This window comes from Geospiza fortis, unplaced genomic scaffold (assembly GCF_000277835.1).
Source record: "Geospiza fortis unplaced genomic scaffold, GeoFor_1.0 scaffold120, whole genome shotgun sequence".
Taxonomy (NCBI): domain Eukaryota; kingdom Metazoa; phylum Chordata; class Aves; order Passeriformes; family Thraupidae; genus Geospiza; species Geospiza fortis.
In genome coordinates this window covers 3561312-3566417 of record NW_005054364.1, presented here as the reverse complement: position 1 = coordinate 3566417, position 5106 = coordinate 3561312, and the positions used below count along the sequence as shown (strand labels likewise).

Here is a 5106-nt window from a genome sequence, read left to right as displayed (position 1 = left end):
CCTACCCAGACAGTTCAGCTATCTGTGATCTCATGGCTGAGATCTGATACACTACAGCTGTGTAAGCTTGGCTCAAAATTCAAGGGAAATTACTGCACTGTGAGAGAAACCACACCACAGAACCTTGCAAGATGAGAAATGTGAAAATGTGAACTCAAAAATTCAAGAGGAAAAAAACCCTAAAAATTAAGTAATATAAAGTCCTAATGAAAAAGAACAACCAATAAACTGGAGGGCTGTAACTCAGCAAGACTTCACATCATCCTGTTTGACACAGCAGCAGGATCTGACCCTCTACCTCCTGGCTAAAGTCTGCCTGAGCCAGTAGAGACTCCTGAATAGTTCATTTAGGGAATAGGCTAAACCTTGGCATACAATCTTGCTTCTCTCTGCTACCTTTTGTGTCTTATGAAAGCATAAAGCAGTTCTTTTGCTTAAATTGTGCAGATCCTGTTTGCAAGACCTCTGCACACTGTGGAAGACTACGGCAGTGGCAAAAGAGGCAACCAAGGGGCCCAGGAAGGGAACATCCAATAGCTAAAATGATATTACTCCTTTTAGGGGATGTGAAGTCGCCATTCAGCTTTTCTGTATTCAGCCAAATCTCAATGCTCCTGAGCAGTTTTTACATGAATTCTATTCAGCCCAGGTACATTTAAAGTTCACTCATTCAAGTCCATTGCCATTTCTTTGCTGGAATTCTTACCAATAATTAATAGACAGAATACACTACTTCCTATCTGGATTTTTCACATCAAATTGGACTGACTGTTATCTGACACTGCACACTAACAAATAGTTCAAAAAAATCATAACAAAATCACCAACACCACCAACAAAATGACACCAAACACACAGGTGCCAGCCCCTCTGAAGAACCCCAGTACTCCCCATGGCAGTATATAAAACTGGGAGCCTCCTAGTTTAGTTTACCTGCTAACAACTTCTAATATTTTTGCATATTCTTCATTTGGATTCTTTAAAGCCTTCCTTCTTGTATTTACATTGTAAAAAAGATCTTCAACCTGCAGAGAAAAAGTTCACAACTAAAAACAATTTCTAAAATTCTCTTTTACCATAGAATTAATCTAAACCTATCCTGTTAAATTTTATTTTAAATATAAATTTTCTGAGAATACTTTGGTTTATGAAAAATCAACATTCAGTTTATTGTGTAATTCTCTAGGTTCATCTAACAAACTGCAGCTTCAGAGAGGCAACTGTTATGTACCTCACAATGTAATGGTGCAAGGGGAACAGAAAAGGAACGAGAGAACAGGCACAAAAACCTACTGTGATCTGAGTTCCTTGGTTTCCAGCACAGGGCTTTGGAGGGGCTTTGATTTTTCCATCACTGTAAGTAGCTCTACGAAGAAAATAAAAAGTTGTCAGTCATCCAGATTTACAGGAAGGCAGACATGGACAGATGAAAACAAAGGATGAAAACAAAAGAAATCCCATCATTGTCACACTCCTCCCAGCAAAGAATTTGAGACACTGAGAATTAGCTTCCTCTACCTTTCTGCTAGAGTAAAACTGTCTTCATTGATTGGAAGAGCCAGAGGGGAAGTGGAGGAAAGGGAATAATAGCAGAGGAAAGGAGGCAGATCATAGCATATACATTTTGAAATTATATTACTGAGACTTTTCCTCCAAAGGCAGGATTACTGCATTTTTTTTCTTTCTTTAATAGCTAGACCTGGCCTAATAACAATTCCTCCACTAGACTTTACATTTCAATTAAGCTAACAAGAAATTCTTGACTTTAGTCTAAGATCTGCTTTCTTTGACACTAATAGGATTTTGAGCATAAGAGATTTATGATCCATAGGATCCACAGTGATCCATGCGGGTCTTCCAGCTAAGAAAGTTACAGAGATGCATAAATTCAAAGGATAGACTTTTTTTCCCTCTAACATACCCTGTATGTTTAATGCATGCCTAAGAAAGACCATAGTTACACGATCTTTTGAAAAACCAATATTTGGAACATCACTTTTTTCCACTCCCTTTTCTTAAAAGTAGTTAAGAAATTAATGGAAAAGCTTATAATTTAGATTAAGTTTTCAAAAGAATATCCAAAACTCTTTTTGGATAGGATAAAGCACCTATCACACCATAAAGATATGATAACAAACTAAGTGTAAGTTCCTGTGCTGAGACTTGTGAAATTTGCTAGACATGATGCCTGTAATATACATGCAACTTTTTATTCTGAAATGGAGAAAAACAAATGTTTAACCTACATTAGCTACTGAAATAGAAGTTCTGCCTCCTCACCCCACTTCCACCAATTTTAAAATATGTTATTAAGTTAAAGCTTACCTTTACAATTTGAAAAAAATACATTTTCTCACATTCCAAGTCTTTTTGATACCTGCCCTTATCACACCCTCCTCCATAACAGGAGCTCTGAAATTGATACATCTGTTTGTTATTGCATGCAGCAAAAGTCACCTGGATAACAGGCAGCATACCTGAATGCACACTTTGCATCAGCTGTTTTGGTTGTTACTGTAACATGGGCAACGTGACTGATGCTAGCCAAGGCCTAGGAAAAGAGAAAACATCTTTGTAAAACCTTGCTCTGGACAATGCTGAGGCATGTCCACATTTTCAACACCATCACTAGCAAGCAATAAATAAAAATCCTTACAAGGAAATTGCAGGTCAGTAAAGTTTAAACAAATTTTAGTATCTATAATACTAAACTTCCAGTCATTTTATCCAGGAGATTGTTCTGGCTTCCCTAATATATTGTGATCTCTGATGATGCAAGTGGTTAACCATGTAGCATAATTAAAAGAAATTTGCAAAATTATTACAGTTGTGTCTTTTTCATGTTAACTAGAAAGCAGCTGGAAGATTTTAGCTGCTACTCTCTCACTCCTGCCCAAGTTCTTCTCTTGACTCTAAGAAATATTACAATGTTAGGTGGTTTTCCTGGAAAACTCAATGGACATGTCTACACAGATGAAATCAGCCTCAGGATCAGATTCCACTGGTTGTGGAGATGATTATGTTGAAAGTGTGTGACGAGAGGACCCAAGCAGTCTACTCCCTGGAACATGTGAGCATCTATGTATCTGAGCACAGGACAGACACTCATAGATCTTGTTCATCCAGAGGGAAAAGCTAAACTCATCCTTGACTGTTCTTCCAGAGTTTAGTTACAGTTTGTGAGATATGAAGAGTGAGAGTTTGAAGAACAAACTCTTCAACAAACAAACAGTTTGTGAGAGTATGAAGAACCAGTATATCTGGGGGTCAGAGATACTAACCTTGTCTAACAGCAAACACAAAGGAAGACCACTGTACATTTGCACGTTTAGTTTAAAGTATGACATTGAAATGTCAGATACATGATGTCTGACATTGAAGATTCACCTCCCACTCAAATCTTCCACCTGTAGGTTCTTGAATCGTCATTTAAGAAGACAGGCTTTGTTGCAATTAAAAAAACCATCTTATTCCAGAAAGCAAAAAGAATATATACCTCCCTATAGGCATCCACCTAATCTTGAAATGTATTTTGAACTATATTCACTTGGCAGACTCTCTCAGCAAACAGAAGCTTCTGTAAAGAGTACTGGGAATGTGATACTATGCAGAACCCACTACAGCAGAATAACAGCAATGAACAGTTTCAAAACCTTGATGAAGAGCTTACCTCACCCCTAAAACCATATGTAGAAATACTAGCCAAGTCTTCAAATTTTTGCAGTTTACTCGTAGTAAATCTCTCACATACAATGTCGAGATCTTCTTTCTATGTGAAAGGGACAAGCAACAGTCACTTTCTGAGTTCTTTCAAGATCGGAAACACTTATAAATTGAAATAATTTTTAAAAGGTAGTATCAAACAGCAGCATACACCTGTCAACTTTGTTTACTTACTCTGATACCACAGCCGTTATCTTGAACCTGGATGAACTTCAGACCACCTTCTTTAACTACTACCTGGATACTCGTAGATTTAGCATCCAAACTGCAGAAACCAAGAAACCAAGAAAGCAATTTCAATCCCAGAGCTCTGTTTAATATCTTTGTCCATGACCTGGATGAGGGGATTGAGTGTAGCCTTATTCAGTTTGTGGATAACACCAAGGTGGGCAGAAGCACTGATCTGCCGGAGGGTAGGAAGGCTCTGCAGAGGGATCTGGACAGGTCAGATTGATGAGCTGAGGCCAGTGGTATGAGGGTCAACAAGATGAAGTGCCAGGTCCTGCCCTTGAGTGACAACAACACTACACACTGCTACAGCCTGGAGGGAAGAGTGGCTGGAAAGCTGCCATGTGGAAAAGGACCTGGGGGTGCTGCTCTAACAGCTGGCTGAACATGAGCCAGTGTGTGCTCAGGTGGCCAAAAAGGCCAATGACATCCTGGCCTATATCAGCTATAGTGTGGCCAGCAGGAGCAGGGCAGTGATTGTCACCCTGTACACAGCACTGGTGAGGTGACACCTCAAATCCTGTGTTCACTTTTGGGTCACTCTCTACAAGAGAGACATTGAGGGGCTGGAGCATGTCCAGAGAAGGACAATGGAGCTGGGGAAGGGTCTGGAGCACAAGGCTGATGAGGAGAGGCTGGGGGTGTTTAGCCTGGAAAAAAGGAGGCTCAGGGGTGACCTTATTGAGAAGGAATTACTTATTGCTCTCAATTCCCTGAAAGGAGGTTGTACCAAGGTGGGGGTTGGCCTCTGCTCCCAAGGAACAAGTGATGGGTAAAGAAGAAATGACCTCGACTAGTGCCAGGAGAGGTTCTGATTGGATATTAGGATACATATCTTCACAGAAGGGTGGTCAAGCATAGAAAAGGCTGCCCAAGGCAGTGTTTGAGTCGCTGACCTTGGAGGTATTTAAAATACCTGGAGATGTGGTGCTTAGGCACATGGCTTAGCGGTAGATTTGGAGTGGTGGGTTAATGGCTGGACTTGGCGATCAATGAATCGTTAACCTAGCACCGAAAGCAAACAATTCAGAAGTTTCTCAAACAACAACAAAACAAGCCGGAACACAAACGCAGACAGAAACGCGGCTTTCCAAGCGGAGCTGCCTCCCGTAGGAGCACACGCAGGCACCGCCCCTCCTCGGCACCCGGGCTCCC

General features: G+C 40.5%; 1 protein-coding gene across 3 annotated transcripts in view; it reads right to left on the bottom strand.

Annotated features, from left to right (window-relative positions):
* The window catches only part of MLH1 (mutL homolog 1), a 17624-nt gene extending 12572 nt beyond the window's left edge, over window positions 1–5052 (bottom strand). For 2 of the 3 annotated variants that reach the window (XM_031059582.1, XM_031059583.1), the window contains exons 1-2: window positions 1294–1339; window positions 934–1025 (exon numbers count right to left, since the gene is read on the bottom strand). The gene's annotated coding sequence lies outside the window, so the exon portion shown is untranslated. Of the gene's footprint in view, window positions 1–933; window positions 1026–1293; window positions 1367–2477; window positions 2552–3670; window positions 3770–3897; window positions 3989–4867 lie in introns of those variants that run through there. The other variant, XM_031059581.1, reaches the window with a different exon arrangement.
* Window positions 5053–5106: the final 54 nt, after the last annotated feature.